The sequence below is a fragment of the Vipera ursinii genome (genome assembly GCF_947247035.1).
Source record: "Vipera ursinii genome assembly, chromosome: 6".
NCBI classification, from domain to species: domain Eukaryota; kingdom Metazoa; phylum Chordata; class Lepidosauria; order Squamata; family Viperidae; genus Vipera; species Vipera ursinii.
Genome location: NC_139515.1, coordinates 53863098 through 53888499, shown reverse-complemented (window position 1 = coordinate 53888499; position 25402 = coordinate 53863098). Strand labels below are relative to the sequence as shown.

The window sequence follows — 25402 nt, the reverse complement described above, 5'->3', positions numbered from 1 at the left end:
TCGGGTCAGCTACCTGTTGCAATAACCCCAAAGGCTTCCCAACCTGGGGTTTTGTAGTGGCACAAATATGGCAACGCCGTACGTACTGCTCGATGTCGCATTTCATGCGAGGCCACCAGAATTGACGGCGTGCCAGGTGTAAGGTTTTCACAAACCCGAAATGTCCCGCCTGTTTGGCGTCGTGGCACCCATGTAGAACGCGTGGCCGCACGGTTTCGGGCACATACAGTCGTGTTCCATGCCACGCTAAACCGTCCCGCATTGTCAAGAGTCCCGGATTACTCCGCAACCAGGCATCCTCCTGCAATGTCCTTTGGATGGCCTGGTTCAACGTCTCCTCCGATGCCTGCCTAGCACTCTCCGAACCTATCCCTCCGGTTGCCAGTGCCGGGATGAGTGCCTGCACTACCTCCTCCCTCTTGCTGTCAAACTGAGGCATGCGCGACAAGGCATCTGCCAGAAAGTTCCGACCCCCCGGCACATACTTCAGTACAAAACGGAAACGACGGAAGTATAAGGCCCATCGGACATGTTTAGGCGACAAGCGACGAGGGGTTTGTAGGGCTTCCAGGTTTTTATGGTCCGTCCACAGTTCGAACGGGTGGGAGGCCCCCTCCAGCAGATGTCGCCAGGTTTCCAAAGCCCAACGGACCGCATACGCCTCCTTTTCCCACACCGCCCAGGCCCGTTCGGTGGGAGTCAATTTCTTGGAAGCGTAAGCACATGGCTGCAGAACCCCGGCACTGTTCCGCTGAAGGAGGACGGCCCCAAGAGCAACATCGCTCGCATCTGCCTGCACGACATAAGCTAGCGTGGGATCGGGATGTCTCAAAACGGGCTCTTTAGCAAAGAGGGACTTCAGTTCCTCAAACGCCCGCTGACACGCGATAGACCACTCCAATTTCAACCCCGGACGCGGGCGTGTCTTCAACTGTCGTGTGCGCAGTAGATCTGTTAACGGCAGGGCGATAGCTGCGAAACGTGGGATGAAATGTCTATAGAAGTTGGCAAAGCCAAGGAAACTCTGCAACTGTCGCCTAGTCTGCGGAGCTTGCCACTGTTGAATGGCCTGTACCTTTTTAGGGTCCATCTCCACCCCCGCCGACGATATGCGATACCCAAGGTAGTCCAGCTGGGCCTTATGGAACTCGCACTTGGACAGTTTAACATAGAGTTGCGCTTCCAGCAACCGTGACAACACCTGCCGCACAAGAAGCACATGCTCCTCCAATGTGTCCGAGTAGATCAGGATGTCGTCTAAGTATACCAAAACACCCCGATACAGGAACTCATGCAGGACCTGATTGATCAATTGCATGAACACAGCGGGAGCTCCCTGTAGGCCAAATGGCATCACGCGGAACTGAAAACTGCCAAGAGGACAATTGAATGCGGTCTTCCATTCGTCCCCGGCTTTGATTCTCACCCGGTAATAGGCTTCCCTGAGGTCCAACTTGGTGAATACCCGGCCTGTCGCCAAATGGGCCAGCATGTCCTTCATCAAAGGGAGGGGATAGAGGTGCTCCACGCACACCGCATTAACCCCCCGGTAGTCCACACATAAACGTAAGCCCCCATCCTTCTTTTCACGAAAAAGAACTGGCGCCGCCACCCGGGATCGTGCTGGTTGAATAAACCCTCTTTCCAAGTTCTTATCTATGTACCGCCGTAACTCCTGCATCTCTTTTGGAGACATGGCGTACATACGGGGTTTAGGTAGTCTGGCCCCAGGTTCGAACTCAATAGCACAATCCGTCGGCCGATGGGGTGGTAACAAATCGCACTCCCGCTCATCGAAGACGTCCATTAAATCCGAGTAGTCCCGGGGTACGTGCACCTTTGAATCATCCGTGACCCCGCAAACCTTCTCCCGCATCCCCGTGTCCTCCGGCCCCAGGAAGGAATGGTGGAGAGGGGGCTCGGGACCCAGACTCACCCGAAGATGACGACTACCCCCCTCCCACCAAATCGTGGGGCCCCATTTATCAAGCCACGTAAGGCCCAGAATAAGAGCTTCAGTCATAGAGGGCACCACAACGAAACGCAAAACCTCCCAGTGGGCCCCCAATTCCAGCCGGACGGGTTCGGTGACGTGGGTGATAGGAGCCCCCCCAAGGAGCGACCCATCCACTTGTTGGAAACGCAGAGGGGTTACCAGTCGTTGCAACCGGATACCGACTGCAGCCACCGTTTTCCGGTTGATAAGACACCGGGTGCTCCCCGAATCGACCAAAGCCCTGACCGCCCGCCTTTGCCCAGATACAGGACTCACCAATACCACGGGGAACACAAAAGGGCATACCGGAGCGCTTACCATCGGGTCGTCCTCCAGCTCCAGATCCTCAAGGTCTCCCGTCGGCACGGTCTGGGTAGTTACGGGGCCGGTTGCCAAAGGAGGTGTCGTGTCCCGACGGCTGTCGTCAGCGGCTTGATATGCAGTTCGGGACCGCTCCGAGGTCTTCCTAGCAGGCAAAGCCCGTGTCGAAGTCGCTGGAGGAACCATCCGGGCTGGCGGGAGCGGGCATTCAGCCGCCCGGTGACCCGGCTGGTCACATCGGAAACACCTAATACCCGGACGTGGTGGTGGTACAGGGTTGGCCTTGGCCATCGGCAAGCCGGGCCGCTCCTCCACCTTCACCTTTTCAGCCGGCCGCCGGCCCCCGGTCACCCCCTCAGACCTTCCTCGAGTATCCTGCAAGCCAATGTCCAGCTCAATAGCCACCCGGAACCAGTCCTGCAGACGGGCCGGAACCCCTCTTACCACACAAGCTCGTCGCAAAGCACCATCCAGTCCAGCCTTAAAGTGGTGCACAAGAAGGCGTTCAGGCCATGATCGTAGCCTCCCGGCCACCTTCCGGAACTCCCCAACGTAACGTACGGCCGGTCTTCCTTGTTGGCGCAGATCCAACACTTCGGCCTCGGCACGGAGCACCCGTGAGATATCCTCAAAACGAGCGCGTAAAGCCTCCAGGAAAAGACCAAGGTCCCCGAGCTCACGGGCATGATCGCCGTATAGGTCAGCCGCCCAGGCTGCAGCCTCCCCTTGTAGACACGCTGTGACAGCCACCACCATCGCCCACTGGGACGCATAGGCCGGGCCGTATTGGTCCATGTGATTAATCACCTGCCCCAAAAACATTGCCAGGCGATCTGGATGACCGTCATAGACCACGGTCAGGGGCGGAGGACCCCACGCCAGCCCTTGACCCCAAGGACCCAACGGCATCCCCTGGGCTGGGACCCCCCCATCTGGTCGTAACGGCTGCTGTCTTGGTCTTCCGGTTACGCTGTCCCAGGAAGTCGTGCCGCCCGGTACCGCCGTAATGGGAGCCGAAACCCCGGGACCTCTGGGAACCTCAGGCTGGCGAGCTGCTCCCTGGTACCTTGGGCTGTCCATTCGAAAGCGGGGTGGGCTAGACCGTCGAGCAAGACCACCTGAGAGGGACCACTGCCCCTGATCAGACTCTTCTGGAGCAGACCAAAGCCCAGGCTCCCGACCCCTCACTTCCCCAAACCGCTCTCTGAGAACCTCCATAGTACGGTTGCCCGGAACGGTGGAGTAACTCCATTCTTCACTGCTGTCCTCCATGAAACACCGCTCCCTCCACTCAGTAGACGCACCTTTAGGCCGGTTCATCAGGCCTTGGCCGAGTCCTCGATGATCCCCATCAGAATACGTCCACCGATCACTGTTGCGACCCCGCACTGCAGCCTCCTGAAGCCCCGGACCAGGGCCTTCGAGTGGAGGGGGTTTTTCCTTCCGCCGCACCGAGGGCACCGCCTCCTCCCCCACTTCCACCGACTCCAAGAGCCCAGCCGCTGCTCCAGCTTCCTCCTGCCCCTCGGCCAGTGGTGCAGCATCCTCCGTGCCCTCTGCCATGGCAACTTCTGAGGGAAAAGCTCCCCGCAAAGATAAAGGAACGCTGACTTACTATCAGGCCCCGTCCGACGAATCGCCCAAAGAGAGAAACCGGAACGGGAGCTGGTTCTTCCAAGCTGTGTTTATTATCCGCATAAACGTTCGCTCAAAGACAAATGAAGTCAGCGTTGACTTTACAGCACAGTCAACGCTGTTAAATAACCAACAAGGCTAACTCCCACCACCACACCCTTAATTACAGCACCACGCCCCCACCCTACTTAAACCCCACCTCCCATGGTTCCCTCCTTTTGGCTCCCGTCCCACCACCAATGCAGCCGGTAAGTTATTCCCCAGCCTAACCCTCCCTCCTTTTCCCCGGAGTTCTGCCTTGACTCTACGTTCCCCGCACCACCCCAGAACGCCGCGAGCTGCTCACTAAATCCCTTCCCGGCCCACCGGTTGTCTCCAGCACCCCCTGACCCACCCAGGCACTCATTCGTGCCCTGCGGCTCGGGCGCCGGGCAGCCACCGCCTCGTTCTTTGCACGGCCCTTTCCCGGCCTGTAAGTAGCTTCTGGAGCCCGGCTGGCTGGTCCGCGGCCTCCCCAGCTGACAGGCGGCCCGCCGCTGCGCCGTTCTTCTCCCTGTCCCTGTTCCCGATCCGTTGGAGCAGCGTGGGCGTGGCCAACCGTCGCTGGAAGCTGGCAGCATGGCGACGGGACGAGGAGGCCTGTGAACGACCCTGCGGCCTGGTACGTTGCTCCGGGCGGTTACCGGGTCGCTGGGAAGGGCTGCGTGCTGGCCCGGGCCTCCGGATGACGACGGGCGACGGCGGGAGGCTTCGGGGCCTGACAGGGTGTTTCCGGAGTGCTGGGGAGGGCCGTGTGCCGTCCCGGCCCTCCGGTAGACGACGGCCGCCGGCGGGAGGCTTCGGGGCCTGACGGGGCGTTTCCGGAGCGCTGGGGAGGGTCGGATGCTGTCCTGGCCCTCCGAGAGACGACGGCCGCCGGCAGGAGGCTCCGGGGCCCGACGGGTTGCTTCCGGAGTGCCAGGGAGGGCCGAATGCCTTCGGGGCCTGACGGGGTGCTCGGAGGGGGCCTGGCGGCCTGGTGAGCCACCCCGCGGCCCGTCCGGATGTCGGGCGTGCTCGGCCCGACAGTTACAACCGAAGTGACATTCAGAATTCCAGTGTAGACCAGATTACATTCCCAGAAATCCCAGGTGAACTGGCCAGTAAGTGAAAGATTGAAGGACGGCACCCTTGACTCTCCCCATCAATCTGGAAACCAAGTTAATTGGCACTCCCCTTTCCTCCATTCTCCATCTCTTGAATGCCTTCTCTTTTTAGCAACATGAATGCGAAGATGGAGTCAGAGTCTGTCTCGCTTTTGTAATTGAAGTAAGTTGCTTTGGGAGATATAAGTGTCTGAAAATAGAGAATACAATCTACAATAAATTAATAATAAATGAAATAGTGGAAACAGTGAAAATAGAGAATAAAATCTACAATAAATTAATAATAAATGAAATAGTGGAAATAGTGAAAATAGAGAATAAAATCTACAATAAATTAATAATAAATGAAATAGTGGAAATAGTGAAAATAGAGAATAAAATCTACAGTGAATTAATAATAAATGAAATAGTGGAAATTCTTTACCTACACCAGGTAAGGGAACATCGGTTTAGAAACTATGATATATTAAAAATGCCACTGCAACTTTCCAGATTTCATTAGGATACAAAATATGTCAATCATATCTTGCTTACCTTTTCCATAACCTGTAGGGTGAGATAACTTTTAACTTCTCCTGCCTTCCAGCTCCTCAGTTATAACAGGTTATGCTAGTTTTTCAAAAGAACCAATTATTCAGGCTCTTCACCATTGTTAGTTTGAAATCATTTAATTGGTTTTAGTGCATTCGAGGAGGAATTGCAAAGCTCTTTCAGCTAAACATTTGGTAAACTTTAATCCTGCCTTTAATTCTCCTTTCCCAAGAATAGCCAAACTTTTCATTTTCTCTGTCTCTGATCATCTCATCCTGTTACAGAGTGATTACTATTAAGAAATATAATAAGGAAAATGACACACTGACACACTGGCTTCTCAATTATGGCTTTTCTGACACTGTTCTCCACTGAATTTTACAAAGCACTCGAAGGCAGGACACGAAGCAACGGATGGAAACTAGTCAAGGAGAGAAGCAACCTAGAACTAAGGAGAAACTTCCTGACAGTTAGAACAATTAACCAGTGGAACGACCTGCCTCCAGAAGTGGTGAATGCTCCAACACTGGAAGTTTTTAAGAAGAGATTGGACAGCCATTTCTCTGAAATGGTATAGGGTTTCCTGCCTGAGCAGGGGGTTGGACTAGATGACCTCCAAGGTCCCTTCCAACATTATTATTATTATTATTATTATTATTATTATTATTATTATTAAAAAAGTTTGCAATCCACTGCTTATGAGTGGAAGCCATCAGAAAAAGCTCTCCTGGATTCATCCTTCCAGAGCAGGACTGAAGAAAGAACAACGTTATTTTCTTTTGGAGGGGGACTTGTGTTGTGTTGCAGAAATTCTTTTAAAAGTTCATTTGCATGGTTGGGTTCTCCAAAGGACATAACCTTACGCTATTCATGTTGCAAAAGCAGATAACTTTAGATGAAGCTCCAAATCTTGGGGGCTGCCCTGCTCACAGTGAAGTATACAGGGGAATTGAGGACAAGTGTTAGTTTACTGCATAGGTACACAGTTGCACAGGGTGAAATAAAAAATATGGCATACACTGGACCAGTGTATTATTTCAAAAACAAATAAAAGATGGCACACATATGCATACACCAAAGGCTACAGGTAATAATGGATTCAGTTTTTTAAAAATCAACATTATTATGTTTCAAAGAGAGATAAAGTACAAAATAACCAAAAGGGGGGGGGGAGAGGAACAAAATGGGGAAAGTTAGAAGCTAAAAAAAGAGACTATTTTGTTATATAATTCTAATGTTATTTTGATTGTATATTTTTATATGATGTTTTTGTGGTTTTGTTTTAATTTCAAGTAATACTATATATTCTACTATATATTTTTATCTGTACTGAAGAAATCCAGAAGTTATTTTTTTTCTTGTCACTTTTTAACTTTTACCCCATTTTAGGAAGTGAAGGATTTATATAAATAATTCATATAAATATGAATTATTATTGGTAATTGTAACAATTATCTTGCTTTGGTGTATAATTCGATGTCTGATTGGGCAACTGTTCCCAGGAAGGTGCTTTCTAGATGTGTTAAGTGTTAACTTCATTAGCAGTGAATGATGTGACTTGAAGTTCTCCTGATTAAGGTGACTGTATTACTCTGTGTTTTTATTTGGAAGTATGTAGTAATTTGCCTGGTTTTGTTTTCCTCCTTTCTCCTTTATTTTTGCTTCCATAAAAACTAATATGAACCTTTAATGCAAGGTAAAAACAATTAGCATAAAACAATTGCTTATCAGTCATTTGAATATATCCAAGATTTTTGAAAAGGATATAATATAAATTGGGTATGTGTTGCTTTTCTCTACACTACTAATTAATACTGAATATATTTCATCATTGCACTTTGTGTCAACTATCAGAATGTTTTTTGGATTTTTACTGTTTTCCTCTAACTCAGTGTTCCCCAACCTTTCCGGCTTTGCAGACCAGTGGGGGGGGGGTGGGTAGAGGGGATGGTTCCGCAAAAGCGGTGAGCCAGCGTGCACATGCACCTAGCTCCATTTGCACGAGTGCACTCGCCTGCCACTTCCGCAGCCCAGTTCCAAATGGCTGAAGGCCCGGTAGTGGGCCAGGGTCTGGGATTTAAGTTTAAGTTTAAGTTTGTTATATTTGTATACCGCCCTTCTCCTGAAGGACTCAGGGCGGTGAACAGGGCATATATAAAAATACAAAATACAAAAATTAAAAAGAGAATTAAATACGAGCCCGCACTAAAAACAGTAGAAAAATATAAAAAATCCCCAATAAAAAACCCCAACGCATCCCCCATCAGGCCAGGCTGGCTTGTTCAAATAGGTAGGTCTTCAAGTCGCGTCGGAAGGAGCGAAGGTCAGGTGCCATCCGGAGCTCAACCGGCAGCTGATTCCATAAAGCCGGGGCGCCCACAGAGAAGGCCCTCCCCCTGGGGGCCACCAGCCGACATTCTCTGACCGGTGGCACCCTGAGGAGGCCCTCTCTGTGGGAACGCACAGGGCGGAGGGAAGTTGACGCCGGCAGCAGGTGATCCCCGAGGTACTCCGGACCCATGCCATGTAGGGCTTTAAAAACCATTACCAAAACTGTGAACCTCACCCGGAAGACAACTGGCAGCCAATGCAGCTCGCGGAACAAAGGTGTAACATGGGAGTACCGGGAGACTCCCAAGACAACTCTCGCGGCTGCATTCTGTACCAGCTGGAGCTTTAGGGACCTCTGCTCTAACTTGATTCAATAATTGCCTCAAAGTAAGTTATATTCACACAAACATACACATACACACATATTGTCTTTTCATCTGGGAGGTTAAGGCAACTGATACTAATAACAGAAATAATAAATTTAGCAATTAAAAATATTGCTTTCAGAATAATTAAGAATAAAGACAAAAAATGTAAGGCTATTAAGCTGATTCAATAGGAAAAAACATTTTAAAAAGTTTAAAAATTGCAACCTGATTAAAGCAGCATAATAAATCTTAAGTCATTGATGGTGAAACCATGTCCAATATTTTTCATACTGAATTAAATAGCCAAAGATGCTGTTTTCCTAAATTTGTGATGGCAATAACAATGCTGGGAATAAAATGTTTCTTTCTTTCCTCCTCCACCCACTGTATATTATATTATATTTTATATTCCTTCATGGAATATAAAAAGCAACAGTGTGAGATAAGAGGTATGGCATTTCTTCTTATCATAGGTAGTAATTATGATCTTTCTATGAAAAGAATTTGAAAAACACATCCTATTCTTAAGAAAATTATTAATCCTCTCATCGTTCCAAACATCAACATATCAGCTTTTTTATTGTCACATTTCAATCCAGTCCAGGATTTCTTTCCATCACTGTTGGCCTAAAGCCATTTTTCTTGAGTGTATTTCCAAGAAAGCGATTGACAAGCTTGGCACAGCTATTCCTGGAAATGTTCAATAGGTCATCTTCTGGAAAAAGAGTGTTGACTGACAGATCAGAACAGATCTTGTTCCTCATTCCACCCAATACTTACAACCTCTGTCTAAATCTTTCTGATTTAGAGACATAATAATCTTAAACAACAGATAATCTGTAGCATTTGGCCTGTGCAGAAGAATATGCCTCAAGTTCTCTTTCTGTTTTGGCAGCATAGCAGCAGCAACAACTTGCTTTGTTGTTGCCAACATACACTAAATTGCCTAAAGCTAAGATCATAAACACATCTAGTAAATAATTGATGTTTAAGTTCAGAATACAATAATGTAAATGGCTGTATTTAGCAAGGAAGGAAGGAAGGATGGTCAGACTAAAAGCACGTACAGCCAATATCTTATGAGTACTTCCGCATAGCTATTACTTATTTATAATAGCTTTTTCCCACTATTGGCTCGAAGTCTTATCTACTGATCCTTGAGTTCATCACAAAATAGTCCCAGTGTAAAACTTGCTGCCCACATTGCAAATTGCTTTCTTATTTTGATTGCCTTTGTTGCTTCTGCGTTGTGGCTGAATGTTGTTGTACTGATTTGGCAGTGTTCCACTCATTTGAGGCATGATATTGGTTTTCTCCATTGGCTTAGCTGCCATCTTTCATAAGCATCAATAGATCAATGGGGAAACCATCCATTTACTGCTGTGCATCACAGTAAGACTGGATGGGTTTGATTACAGGATTGCTTTTCTAGCCTGGTTTGTCAGCCTTCCTCTCAAGGTGTCATGATTGACTCGCTACACAGCCCCACTTGCAATCAGACAACTGTAACGGGAGGGGGGAGGGAAGGCATTGGAATGTAAGGAAGGTTTGGGAGGGAAATTTGGAGTGCAAGTGTGCTGACTGTCAGCCTGAGACAGACCCAACACCTCAAGGTCGCCAGCTAGGGTATTCCGAGGCAGACAGATCTTTCCCAAAACAAAGAGAGTGCAAATGATTGGTGGACAATGGACAATGGGATGTCCAGGGAGAAAAGAGAAAGTTTTCCTATGCTATTTACACATGAAATCATTAGAACTTGCTTTTCTACTTTTGCAACCACATGGAATCTTCAGTAAAATTATACTTTTGGTAAAAAAAATGTCCCAGGAGTTTCTTTTGCTATCTCACCTAGTGGGATAGTTGACACATAGCTATTTTGGGCATCTCCCATCTTTTTTAAAAAGGAAGTGAAATATATATGGGAAGATGCCAGGACTGGAATAGTCTAGAGAGGTTGCAGACAAACACTATAAGGTCTATAAAACTGACTACTTTATGCAGAAATGGGTAACTGAAACTGAATAGCTGCTGAGTAATCAGGTATTTTCTCTAGGGCAGGGGTGTCAAACTCAATTTTATTGAGGGCCGCATCAGCATTGCGGCTGCCCTCAGGGGGCCAGGTGGGTATGGCCAGGGTGGGCGTGGCCTACTGGGTGGGCATGGCCAGCTCTACATCGTTCGCATCAAGGGTGCCTATGGGGGGCCTGGGCAGGAGTGGGACAGATCTGAGGGTCTCTGGAAGAAGGAGGGTCTCTGGGCCAGGGCCAAGGCAGTGGGGGCCGTTCCCTCAGTTTCCAGGATGGCTTCACAGGCCACATGAAACCACTTCATGGGCCAGATGTGGCCCCCGGGCCTTGTGTTTGACATGTCTGCTCTAGGGGAAGGGATTGAAACTAAGAAATATAGGAACTGAGAAATGTAGAGAAACCAGCAAACAAGAACAAAGGTTCAACATACTTTTCTGCACATTGTGCTGTGGAAAAATGTGTTGTGGGAAACCTTTTGGCGGTACTATGAATGCTGCTGGAATAAGAGAAAAATGCCACTTTTATAGCTAATGATGCTACTTAAAGCTTGCCAAGGAAGAAATAAGAACAAAGTGGTGGAGCTAAGAGGAAAAATTAGTATTATTGTCAGAGTAGGATTGTTCCACAGTAAACTGCAAGAGAAATCCATTTTTCAAGTAGTCCCACAAATGTCCTCAATGCCACTGTCACATCAATAGTGAGAACTTCTCAGCCTTTTCTCCACTGACCAATCAGATGGCATATAAAATAGCATCAAATAAATGCCATCACCATCTCCTTGCTCTTAGGAATTCACTGTTGTTTTTGCAGAGAATAAAATTTAAAATCTAGCCACCTGCTGGGTGGGGCATTTTAAAAATAGTCCTTCTGTTCATGACCAAAAAAATGCTGAACCTAAGAGTAAAGATCAGAAACTATGAGGCAGGACAAGATGGGAACTCTACTAAAGGGAAATTGTCCTCTCTGAATTTCCAGCTGCATTTTAATAATCTGTTCACAATGTAAGTTAATCAATTCAAAAACAATAGTATGAAAAGATAGGGGCATGTCCTGATACTATGGTCGGGGGCAGGGGGGAAGACTTTTGCTAAAGAGTTCCCTGTTGCTTCACAGAAAAAATAAATTTCTTATACAATTTCCTCCTTAACTTTTTCCATGTAGAATAATATCTATCCCATCTTCTTTCAGTGACTCTGCTTCATTGAGACTGCAGCCTTATATATATTTGTTTAGAAGTAACTCCCTTCAAATGTGTAAATGTACATGGTATTGCTATAATAAGAGTGCGTGAACTGTACTGCCAAGCATTCATTTCATAAAAAAGTCTCCAGATAATAAATCTGTAGTTATGTGATATCAAGTTAAGCTCTATTACTACTGGCAAATGCTCATCATTTTAACATGTTTAGGAATAACTTCTAGTTCATTCAAGACATGTGGTGATCTCTTTGATTCCATTCAGCCATTTTGTCTACATATTTCTACTTCCTTTTTTTCTAGTGAATCATATGCTTGTCCCAGCTAAATATAGTCCACGTGGATTAAATCAAGACCCATTTTAGGCCAATTTTATACTTTTTAACACCCCTTCCCTCTCCTTTTCTTCATATCATGTTTGCTTTTTCAGATGCTTGGCAATATTTTGATTCCTATTGGCAATATTTTGATTCCTATGCAGATTTAGGTTCTCTTCTTTCTTCAGATGCTTATTCTATTGCTTTTTGAATAGATGAAGTCTGGAGATTGTGATTTTTTTCATATTAGTGTGAATGTTTTCAAATGTTTTTGCCTTGATCTAAATCTTAATACACAAAGTTATCCCTGCGTCTATATCATTACAGCTCCTTGGGCTGATTCTACCATACTTCTATTGTATTGCACAAAGACAATTCCTTGCAACTTTGGGAATATTTTCATTGTGAATAAACATCTGCTTCTTCCCTAGATAAAATTAAGTCACTGGGCTTTTCTATGGAAAGTCTGTGTTCATTAGGATTTGATAATGCTAGAACTGCCTTGAAACAACGAATCTGGGATATTGATCTCCAAACAAATCTAAGTAAGGTGGCACACTCCAACATTTGTCACTTGCTCCCAGAAGGATTCTTCCCAGCTTTTTATCTATTTTCCATCACAATTTTGAAATTTCGTAAAGCTTTCACCTTAGCCAGGCTGGATGCATTGCCCTCGGCAGTCCTCTTTGGGCGGTTTAAGGGCACGCCTATGCACCTTCGATTGTGTCCATGTGGTGATGGCTCTATAGAAACTCTAAGCCATATGCTGCTTCATTGATATGAATTTTATTTAATGCTACTACTTTTGGATAAGGATCCAAAAATATCAGTTCAGGTTGCCCAGTTTTGTGCTACCATCTGCACAATATGTCGCACCATTATTAAGGTCTGAAAAATTTTAATATGATGTTTTATTTTGAGAATTTTGGATTGTATCATACTGATTGTTTGGTGGTTTTATATCCTGTAAATATGGATGTAAGATTGTTCCTGCTGTTATATATTTTGATTGTGTCTGGCCTTAAGGCTGTAATAAACAGATTGATTGATCTATAAGCTGAAACTTTCTTGACTTCATTTCTCATAGTAGTTTATTTTCTTTCCTATTTTTTTCTTTGGTTAGTTAGGTATTCACTCTTCATGGAACCTCCTTGCATGTTTACTTCAATGGCTGGGATCAAATGAGTAAACCCTTAATTTTCTTCTAATAGTCTAGCGCTGATGATGTTACCTAGTTTGGGTAATGAAACATCTACAAGAAAACAACCAAGCTCAGAGACTACCAAGGCCCTCCCCTTAATGTTCTATCTACGAATAGTACTTCCTTGGGGTCCCTTGAGGCACTGAAGAATTAAGTGTTTGCATCTTTGGTGCACAGTGTCAAGGTAATTATGATTTAGTAGCTGACCGGCAAAGTGATATATAGAGAATGAGTCAGCAGAGTATTTGGGGGTAGCATCCCTTTAAGAGACTGTGTCTGAGGAGAATAACAGTTGGAACCTGCTTGCTCACTTCAACCGTTTGAATATAACTACCTTGTATTCTATATGCTCCCTGATTATTGTTGTTTCATATTGTATATTAAACCACAGTTCTTTTGACAAACCACTGTCAGATGTTTATGCTTCTGTGTTATCACAAGAAGAAAATAAGAAAAAGGCTGCGATAATTTATATTTTAAACAGGTTATGGGCCCAGAACGAAGAAAAGCCCAGTGTGAAGTAAAAACACAGTGAAGGAAAGCCAAGAGAAAACCTGACCAGAGTCAGAGGAACTGGGCATTGTGGTTTTGAGTGCGGTTTGTAGTTATACAAGGTAGAAGTCAAAAAATGGCCTCTGTCAATATTATGGGAGGAGGCTTTGTGGTATCCCGGCTGAATGAAATGAACTACCTCTCCTGGAGTTTAAAAATGGAAATGTATCTACGAAGAGAGGAGCTGTGGATAATAGTTACTAATCCTCCAACAGAACTGGATGAAGGGAACCAAAGGAAAAATGAGAAAGCATTAGCTAACATTATCCTGAGTTTGGAGGATAACAAACTGATATATCTCCAATCTGCAAAAGAGTGCTGGGAGGTTTTGCATAGTGTGTATACAGTATAAGAAAGACTGCAGGCAGCAAAGTAATGTTGACAAGGAGACTGTATAAAGCATAACTTAAACAGGGAGACAGCATGTCTAAGCATTTGCAGGACATGAGAAAAACATTCCTAGAATTAGAAGAAAGAGGAATGACCTTTACTGAGGCACACAAAGTATGTATGGTGCTCAGTTCATATTCATGGGACGTTCTAGTAACAAGTTTAGAATCCATGAATGAACAGGATTTAACCATGAGATATTTAACTGGTGGGTTACTGGAGAAAGAACAGAAACAGTTGGATAGGCATCAAGGAATGGGAGGAGAAAATGCTCAAACCAGACCTATGACAGCAACATCAGAGAAAGAAAAAAGAGGAGCTGAGACCATTTGCACTGTAAAACGTTGCCACGTGTGTGGTTCTACAGAACATCTCCAAAGACACTGTCCAGTGAGGAAAAACAGAGGTACAGCAAGACAAGGATATAGAACTACGCAACGAACTAAAGATGGGTCGTTATTTACCCTGGCAGCAATGAAGAAAAACACGCACAAGTGGCTACTGGAAAGAGGACATGGACAAGGAAATGGAATCTACCAGAAGGAAAACAGACCATGGGATGTAAGTGGGTATATAAAAAGGTGTTATAAAATAATGAACTGCAATACAAGGCAAGATTGGCAGCACAGGGATTCACACAAAGAAAAAATGTTCATTATGATAAGGTGTTTGCACCAACAGTTAAGAGTGAAACAATAAGGTTAGCATTAGCTTTAGCTGCTGCATGTGATTATGTCATATATACCATTATAATATCTCCACTGCATATTTAAATGCTGGATTGGAAGAGGAGATATATATGACACAAGCTCCAGGATATGAAACAAAGCAACCTGGATATGCATACAAATTGAAGAAAGCCATCTATGGATTAAAACATTCAGCTAGGAACTGGAATCAGTGCCTAGACACTGCTCTAAAGAAATTAGGATTTAAAAGCAGTAAAGCAGATCCCCGTTTATACACTGCGCTATATGAGGGTGCAGAACGCTTGCTGTTGGCCTATGTAGATGATATATGTGTAGTTACAAAACATCATTCACAGGCCCACTCTTTTGCCAGACAATTGGAAAAGATGTTTAAATTAAAAAGCCTAGGAGATAAAGCCAAACAAAAAAATAAAACAGCTATTGAAGAAGCATGACATTCTTGAATGTAATAATGCATCTACTCCTATGGTTTTAGGCTTCCAGAATAATGAGATAAAAAATGACACAGAATATGATAAAGAGAAATATCAATCAGTGATTGGTAGTTTATTATTTTTATCCTAGCGGTCACGGCCTGATATAATCAATGCAGTTAGCATTTTGAGTAGGCACACGTCAGCACCAAAACAACACTGGATAAAAAGGGTATTACGATACTTAAAAGGAACAATGGACCTAGGTTTATGGATAAGAGCATCAAATACCAAGGACCCAGATTGTTGGGGGCAATAAACTGATTTTGTAAAAATGCCGCTGGGGTGTGTGTGAAAGCGCTAATAAGCAGGCATATACATAGAATGAAGGCTACTGCTAAGCACATTGATTTGTGCTTCTTAGATTGTAAGCCGCCCTGAGTCTTCGGAGAAGGGTGGGATATAAATGGGATTAAAAAATAATAATAACCTATCGATGCAATGCTATGTAGACAGTGACTGGGCAAACAATATGAATGATAGAAAATCAAACACAGGTTTTGTAATATTACTTGCCGGCAATGTAATTGGATGGAAATCTACAAAACAATCCTCAGTGGCACTCTCAACTGCAGAAGCTGAATTTATAGCATTGTCAGAGGTGTGTTCAGAGCTAACTTGATATGTACAACTACTGAAAGATGTAAATATTGACAGAAAAGGGGCTATATCAGTATGGGAAGATAATGTTGCATGTATAACAATGGCAACAGGAGGACGTGTCAGAAGCAGGAGATTCAAGGTGCTGGTGATGACCTATAAAGCCCTAAATGGCATGGGTCCAGGTTATTTACGGGAGTACCTTTTGCCAGCATTAACTTCCCATCATCCTGTGCGCTCCCACAGAGAGGGCCTCCTCAGGGTGCCGTCGGTCAGGGAATGTCGGCTGGCGGCCCCCAGGGGGAAGGCCTTCTCTGTGGGCATGCCTGCCCTCTGGAATCAGCTCCCTGTTGAGCTCCGGATGGCTCCCGACCTTCGCTCCTTCCGCCGCGACCTGAAGACCTGGCTATTTGAACTTGCCGGCCTAGACTGAGGGACTGGGATTTTAGATCTTAAATTTTAAAAATTTTAAATTTTAGAATGTGTTTTACTGTTTAGGGCTATTGGTTTAATTTTATTTTAATTTTTGTATATTATGTGTTGTTTATAGTGTTTAATTGCCCTGTACACCGCCCCGAGTCCCTTGGGAGAGGGGCGGTATATAAATCCAAATAATAAATAAATAAATAAACCTATGGATATCAAATATTGCAATGTAAGAGAGGCAGTAAAGAATAAACTAATAAAATTAAAGCATTTTCCCTCTGAAAATAATTTGGCTAATATGTTAACAAAGCCTTTGAGTTCAGACAAGCATCAAAATTGGGTAAAGGTGTTAGGACTGGCAGCCGTTCAGCTCTAAATGGGAAGACTGTCAAGGTAATTATGATTTAGTAGCTGAACAGTAGAAGTGATATATATAATGAGTCAGCAGAGTATTTGGGGGTAGTATCCCTTTAAGAGCCTGTGTTTGAGGAAAATAGCAGTTGGAACCTGCTTGCTCACTTCAACTGTTTGAACATTGTATTCTTGTATTCTCTATGCCAGGGCTTTTCAACCAGTGGTACGGGTACCACCTGTGGTACATTGGCACCTGGCAGGTGGTACACGACCATCCTAGAAAAGTGGTAGCAGGGGAGGGGAATGATCTGAACCGGGGGCAGCACCGCACAAGCCAGAGCGAGAGACGGCTGGAGCTGCAGGGCTGTCAGGGCTCAACAGAAGCACCAGGATCAGTGCTTCTTTGGGGCTGTCAGGGCTCGGCAGAAGCACCAGGATCAGTGCCAGGCTTCAGCTGGAGCTCGGTGCTGTTCCTGGTTCTTCTGCTTAGCCCAGAAGAAGCACCAATCAGCTGGAATGTTGCAGCATCTCCAGGGTCTTGTGATTTACATTCAGATGCTTGGCAACTGATTCACATTTATGATGGTCAGTGACCTAGGGTCATGTGAAGTGGCCAAAACCTGCTGCAACCATCCAGCAGATGGGGGGAATAAAAACCAAACACCCCCCACCTGCTGCCAATCCTCAACAGAAATGCTCACAACAATGAAAACCTCGGACAGGAGGAAGAGCGCTGCCGGGCGGGCAAGTAGGTGTCTTGCTCAGCTGTGGCTTGGGGGGCACTTTTTTCAGTGCCATCGTAACTTTGAACAGTCACTAAGCAAACTGTTTTAAGTCAAGGGCTACCTGTACTTCATCACTTTTTTCCTTTTTTTTTTGGTCATTCAAGTTTTTGACACCTTGCTAGGCGACTGGTGGTATTCAGATGTTGCCATATCCTAAAAGTGGTACAATTGGTGAAAAGGATGAAAAGCCCTGCTCTATGCTCCCTGATTATTGTTGTTTCATATTATATATTAAACCACAGTTCTTTTAACAAACTACTGTCAGATGTTTAAGCTCCTGTGTTATCACAAGAAGAAAATAAGAAAAAGGCTGTGATAATTTATATTTTAAACAACACATAGCCCTTCTGGTTTAATCTGAATATGTTTAGTTTATATTTTAACCGTATCCCATTGGATCAGTCTGAATAGCAGTTGCTTTTGGTCACAGATTTAGATGAAGCAGGAATTAATCCCCATACTCACAGAAAAAAAATAACCATATCATACTGTTGTCCCATTCACTCTTTTTTCTTACTGATAAAATTATACTTGTGCATTTCTTGGGACAGGCATCAATAGCATCTTTTACATCAAAAATCTACACGTGAAACTGAGAGTTGTGTTGGGAGTTTCCCGATACTCCCATGTTACACCCCTGCTCCGCGAGCTGCATTGGCTCCCAGTTGTCCTCCATGTGAGATTCAAGGTGCTGGTAATGACCTACAAAGCCCTCCATGGCATGGGTCCGGAATACCTCAGGGAGCACCTGCGGCCGACATCAATTTCCCTCCGCCCAGTGCGCTCCCACAGAGAGGGCCTCCTCAGGGTGCCACCGGTCAAAGAATGTCGACTGGTGGCCCCCAGGGGGAGGGCGTTCTCTGTGGGCGCGCCGGATTTATGGAACCATCTTCCGGTTGAGCTCCGGATGGTGCCCGACCTTCGCTCCTTCCGGCGCGACCTAAAGACCTACCTGTTCGAACAAGCCAGCCTGGCCTGATGGGTGATGGGTTTTGGGCATCTTGTTTAATCTCTTTTAATTTTTGTATTCTTGTCTTTTAACATGTATTGCCCTGTTCACCGCCCTGAGTCCTTCGGGAGAAGGGCGGTATACAAATAAAATTATTATTATTATTATTATTATTATTATTATTATTATTATTATTATTATTATTATTATTATTATTATTACACACATTTCCAGCATAAATGAGTGCTGTTGACACTACCAGTCTCAGAAATAGACATTACAAAAATGCTTTTGACCAGTGAACAAAACAAAAATCAAAAATGTTATTCAGAATGGTATCAATATGCCATCTAACAGTTAATGTTAAAAATAGCAGCAATGCTTTATTCTAAGCAGCCACACAGAATACTAATTTAAAATTATTCGTTCATTTAATTGCCTCTTTATTAACATTCACTGAAGTTTAAACCATGCTGAGCTAAAAATAATTCCATAAAGCAATCTTTTTCTCCAACCTGGTGCCTTCTAAATATACTGGGATTTATTCTGTATTGCCGTATCTTATATCTCAGCATCAGTTGATATTTAACTGCCAATATTAAAATAACACATTAGTTCAGAAATCGCCCTATGAAGGGTTTATCAGCATCTTCCTTTGGTTTTTGCAGCTGCTTCCTCAGATTTCAATCTTCAGTGCATGCAGCACCCCAAAAAACACTGACGCACATAGTACACCAAAATATTCACACCATGCCCTGCTGTTCTAAGAATATAAAAAGGGAGAACAGATGCTTGACTTTACCAGCTCAGTTGCTTCCCCATTATGTGCAGTGACATTTCATCAAAACAGCAATGAGGAAATTAAAAACTAATGCTAATTTTAGAGAAGTTTTATTTTATTTTTCTGGCTCCAGTATGCATGATCTACACTTTGCATGGCAGCAATAAGATTTGCATGACCTTCCCATGTGCACTACACAAAAACCACAAGCTTTGGTAGCACCCAAAGGAAGTGGTCCACTGTCTAACCTGAACTTCTTCCATTTCTCCAATAATGTAAGGTCACATACCATTATATATGTATATATATATTAACTCGGAAAAAATTAAGGGGATACAAATTAGAGATCAGGATTATAGATTGAGAGCATTGGCAGATGATCTGGTTGTTACAGTGACCCAGCCAGAGAACTCTGTTGTGGACCTGATGGAGATAATAACACAATATGGGAAGGTTTCTGGATTTAAAGTTAATATACAGAAAACCAAAATTTTGGCCAGAAATATGACAGTTTCGCAAAAGGCTCTCTTAGAAGGATTAACTGGATTTGAGATTGTTAAAAGGGTTAAATATTTGGGGGTGATTTTGTCGCCCTCTAATACAAAGCTATATAAAAATAATTATGAAAAACTATGGGGGAAAGTTCAAAAAGAATTGGAGACTTGGGAAAAATTGCAATTGTCTTTGTTGGGACGGATTGCAGCAGTGAAAATGAATGTCCTGCCTAAATTTTTATTTTTATTTCAAATGATACCTATTCTTAAGAAAGACTCTAATTTGGAGGAATGGCAGCGAGGTATCAATAAATTTGTCTGGGCAGGGAAAAAGCCACGAGTTAAACTTAAGATTATGCAGGATACTCGTGAGAGAGGTGGCCTTAAAATGCCTAATTTTAAACTATATTATGAAGCTGCTGCATTAGTAGGAATAAGTGATTGGATTAATTTGACACAAGAGAGATTATTAAATCTTGAGGGCCATGATTTGTTGTTTGGCTGGCATGCATATTTGTTGTATGATAAGAAGGTAGACAATGTGTTTAGAGTGCATATTTTAAGACAGGCATTGCTGAGAGTTTGGAAGAAGTATAGACATAAGCTAGACTGCAAGATACCACTGTGGGCAATTCCAAAACATGCAATAGAAAATATACATGCTGGTTTCAAACATGATGTGACTACTTACAAGGAGATCCTAAGTCTGGAAAGAAATGTCTGGTGTTTGAAATCATATAGCCTCTTGCGAGAAGAGAAGGTTGTTCAAAACTGGTTTCAATATACTCAGTTACGGGCCAGGTGGAAAGAAGACCAGAAAAATGGTTTTACAATGACTGATGAAAATTTGATAAAGCAAATTAGAAATCAGGGCCCAGCACATATCAAACGGATATATCTTGCTTTGATAGAGATTGACTCAGAAACAGAGCTTGTTAAGGATTGTATGATAAAATGGGCCCAAAACATCCAGGAAGTTATCACAATGGACACGTGGGAAAAGATTTGGGTGAGGAACGTAAAATTTACACAAGCTCAAAATCTAAGAGAGAATTTTTACAAAATGTTTTACAGATGGCATTTAGATCCTAAAAAGCTTGCAAGTATGTATCCGAATTATCAGCCTAAATGTTGGAGGTGCGGTGATGAAGATGCAACATATTTTCACATATGGTGGACATGTAAAAAGGTTAAGGCTTTTTGGATAAAAGTCTGGTGGAACATGCAGAAGATTTTTAAACAGAGGATAAAGTTTTGTCCGCAACTTTTTTTGTTGGGAATAATTACAGATGCTACAGTTGTGGACACCAAGCTGATGTTGAATTTAATTACGACAGCAAGACTTTTGATAGGTCAGTATTGGAAGAAAGAGGAACTGCCGACCATAGAAGAGTGGACTTTAAAGGTTTCCGACCTGGCAGAGATGGCGAAGATTTCGGCCTATTTGAAAGATCACTCGCAAGAACGCTATATTATGGAATGGAGAAAATGGATTGAGTTTATCCAGAACAAGTATAGGGTTAAGAAGTTTTATGTAGCATTTGAATAAGTCTTCTTTCTTTTTTTTTTCTTTTTTTCTTTTGGTTTTTTTATATATATTTAATATTACTAAGGCTTGTTTTATCCTATATAAGCTAGAGAGTGATGGATTTTAGAGTTTATAGTTGTTAGTATATGATTGTTTATGATTGCTTTTTATATATATACCTTGTATTTAGCTCTGGGAAGTCGGGGGGGGGAGGGGGGGAGGGGGGGAGAAGGGAGGGGGAGGGGGTTTTTAAAGGAAAATTGTATGTTAAAACTTTTCAATAAAAAAGATTTGCATGACCTTCCCATGTGCACTACACAAAAACCACAAGCTTTGGTAGCACCCAAAGGAAGTGGTCCACTGTCTAACCTGAACTTCTTCCATTTCCCCAATAATGTAAGGTCACATACCATTATATATGTATATATATATTAATATATTTTTTCTGAATATATATATATATATATATATATATATATATATATATATATATATATATATATATATATATATATATATATATATATATATATATTATATTTGGAATAATTCTGGAACACTATATGGAAAAGTTACATTTAATTCTTATCATTCAGTGCAAAATTTTGAAGAGGTTTCACATGGATCCTAGGAAAAAGTACACTGGCATGGATACTTTGTGTTTTCTTGCACACCATAAGGATCCGCATAGTGATAGAGTTGTGTTGTTGTTAGTTGCAAAGTCGTGTCCGACCCATCGCGACCCCATTGACTATTTTCCTCCAGGACTTCCTGTCCTCTACCATCTTCTGGAGTCCATTTAGGCTCACGCCTACTGCTTCAGTGACTCCATCCAGCCACCTTATTCTCTGTCGTCCCCTTCTTCTCTTGCCCTCAACCTTTTCCAGAATTAGGCTCTTCTCCAGTGAATCTTTCCTTTTCATTAGGTGACCAAAGTATTTGAGTTTCAACTTCAGGATCTGGCCTTCTAAAGAGCAGTCAGGGTTGATCTCCTCTAGGACTGACCGGTTTGATCGCTTTACAATCCAAAGGACTCACAGGAGTCTTCTCCAGCACCATAGTTCAAAGGCTTCAATTCTTTGGCGCTCAGCCTTTCTTATGGTCCAACTTTCACAGCCATACATTGCAACTCGGAAGACCATAGCCTTGACTATACGAACTTTTGTTGGCAGGGTGATGTCTCTGCTTTTTAGTGTGCTGTCTAGATTTGCCATGGCTTTCCTCCCCAGGAGCAAGCGTCTTTTAATTTCTTGGCTGCAGTCCCCATCTGCGGTGATCTTAGAGCCCAGGAAAATAAAATCTGTCACTACCTCCATTTCTTCCCCATCTATTTGCCAGGAATTGAGAGGGCCGGATGCCATGATCTTGGTTTTCTTAATGTTTAGTTTCAACCCAACTTTTGCACTCTCCTTCTTCACTCGCAACAAGAGGCTCTTTAGTTCCTCTTCACTTTCTGCCATTAGAGTAGTATCATCTGTATATTTTAGGTTGTTGATATTTCTCCCGGCAATCTTAATTCCAACTTTAGATTCATCTAGCCCTGCCTTCCTCATGATGTGCTCTGCATATAAGTTAAACAGGCAGGGTGACAGTATACAGCCTTGCCGGACTCCTTTCCCAATTTTGAACCAATCAGTGGCTCCATGTCCAGTTCTCACTGTTGCTTCTTGACCCACATATAGGTTTCTCAAGAGACAAATAAGATGGTCTGGTACTCCCATCTCTTTAAGAACTTGCCAGTTTGTTGTGATCCACACAATCAAAGGCTTTAGCATAGTCAATGAAGCAGAAGTTTTTCTGGAACTCCCTAGCTTTCTCCATGATCCAGCGTATGTTGGCTATTTGATCTCTTATTCCTCTGCCTCTTCGAAATCCTGCCTGTACTTCTGGTAGTTCTCGATCCACATACTGCTGGAGTCTAGCTTGTAGGATTTTAAACATAACTTTACTAGCATGTGAAATGAGTGCAATGGTGTGAGTTTGAACATTCTTTGGCACTGCCTTTCTTTGGAATTGGAATGTAAACTGATCTTTTCCAATCCTGTGGCCACTCGAGTTTTCCAAATTTGCTGGCAAATTGAGTGTAGCACTTTTACTGCATCATCTTTTAAGATTTTAAATAGCTCAGCTGGAATACTGTCACCTCCACTAGCTTTGTTGTTGCTCAGATTTCGTAAGCCCCATTTCACTTCACATTCTAGGATGTCTGGCTCGAGGTCAGTGACCAACTCATCATGGTTATCAGGGACATTAAGCTCTTCTTCTGTGTAGTTTTGCCACCTCTTCTTAATCTCTTCTGCCTCTGTTATGTCCCTGCCATTTTGGTCCTTTATCATGCCCATTTTTGCATGAAACATTCCCTTCATCTCTCCAATTTTCTTGAAGAGAACTCTAGTCCTCCCTATTCTATTGCTTTCTTGTATTTCTTTCCACTGTTCATTTAAGAAGGCATTCTTATCTCTTCTAGCTATTCTCTGGAATTCTGCATTCAATTAGGTGTATCTTTCTTTTTCTTCCTTGCCTTTTGCTTCCCTCAGCTATTTGCAAAGCTTCCACAGACAGCTATTTTGCTTTCTTGCATTTCTTTTTCTTTGGGATGGTTTTAGTTGCTACTTCTTGTACAATGTTGCAAACCTCCGTCCATAGTTCTTCAGGCACTCTGTCTATCAGATCTAATTCCTTAAATCTACTTGTCACCTCTACTGTATATTCATCAGGGATATGATTTAGTTCATACCTAAGTGGCCTAGTGCTTTTTCCTACTTTCTTCAGTTTAAGCCTAAATTTTGCAACGAGAAGCTCATGATCTGAGTTGTATAGAATCCTCAATAAAATGTTGGTTTTGGCAATTGTTCTTATGATTATGAATGGTTGCTAAGAATTCTACATTAGGGAGAATGTAAAACAAACAACGGAAAGATCTACAGGCATTAGCTAAGCAATCAGTCCAAATAAAATGTGTTCTTATAAATAATCAGAAAGTTAACATTGAAATTGAACATGCCATAGCATGCTTTATAAACTGCAAGTACTTTGGCAAATGTCATTATGATAAACATGCCATGTTTAATGGAATCTAGTCATCGCTATTATAGATACAAATGATGTAGTCAATATTTGCTCAGTTAACTTGCCAACTGAAATTATTTCTTTGAATGAATTGCATTAAAATCCACTTCAAAGAAAAAACATCATAAATTGACACATTTATACAATGGTATCATTCCAGCCTATCAATTCAATGTATTTTGAGCCTGCATAGTACATTATAGTGTTTATTACAATCCAATACTTTTATAGAAAGCTTAATGTGCCATAATTTAATCTGCAAGTATATATTATTTTACAGATAATTATAGTGCAGATTCTAAAATGTTTTCCCTAGTTTTGTATGCTGCCCACAGTCCAGTTCAATTTTTTTTTGAATAAATAGCCCTCTACCTCTGTTGTTATACCTGAATGTTTTGAAGGAGCTCAGTCCTTTAAAGACCTCTTTTCTCATAGTCACTCATGTCTTTGTGACCTCTTATCTGGACTATTACAAAGTGTTCTGCATGGGGTCTGTCCCTGAAAAGCATTCAGAAGTTTCAACTGGTGCATGAGTAGTAAAGGATATTGGGTATTCAACACATGCGATTCAAGGTGCTGGTTATCATCTTTAAAGCCCTTCATATCTTGAGGCTGGGTTACCTAAGTGATCATCTTCTCCCATTTTTTCTACCTGTTCAATTTAATCAGGCCGGTTGGGCATGCTGCAGGTCCTGTCAGCCAAGGAATGTCAGTTGGCAGGAACCAGATGTGCCTTCTCTGCCCTAGTCCCTGCCCTCTGAAATATTCACCTTCCAGATATCAGGTGGACTCCAACCCTTTTGCCCTTTCGCAAGGCTGTGAAGACTCAGTTGTGTGCCTGAGTCCCGTTTAATATCCATAGTAACAGTTTTACTTGGTGCCATATATATTTTTTTGTAATGTGCTCGATGAGTATCTTCACCTTCCTTTAGCTGTCCAGCACTCCAGGGGAACAAAGGGGAGAACTAAAAATGGCAGCCGTCTTAACATCCTCTCCCAGTTTTATCCAGTCTGCTTCCTGCAGTGAAGAAAATAAAAGTAAGAATCAATGAAGCAACTAAAGAGGAATAGGCCCCTCTTTTGGGACTGGGGCAAAATCACATGCCTGGCAGTTAAAAATGGGAACTCTGGACTCAGAATGAAAAGGAGTTCATAGACTGAAGAGCTGCCTACTCTACAGCTACAGAGAAAGGGCAGAGAAAAGCTACCATTACAGGTAGTC

The 25402-nt window shown here is 43.2% G+C and overlaps 1 protein-coding gene across 3 annotated transcripts in view; it reads right to left on the bottom strand.

Moving 5' to 3' along the window:
- Window positions 1–5025: 5025 nt before the first annotated feature.
- Window positions 5026–25402, bottom strand: part of CRADD (CARD and death domain containing adaptor protein) — a 56093-nt gene continuing 35716 nt past the window's right edge. For 2 of the 3 annotated variants that reach the window (XM_083365977.1, XM_083365979.1), the window contains one exon: window positions 22467–25198. The gene's annotated coding sequence lies outside the window, so the exon portion shown is untranslated. Of the gene's footprint in view, window positions 5288–22466; window positions 25199–25402 lie in introns of those variants that run through there. The other variant, XM_083365978.1, reaches the window with a different exon arrangement.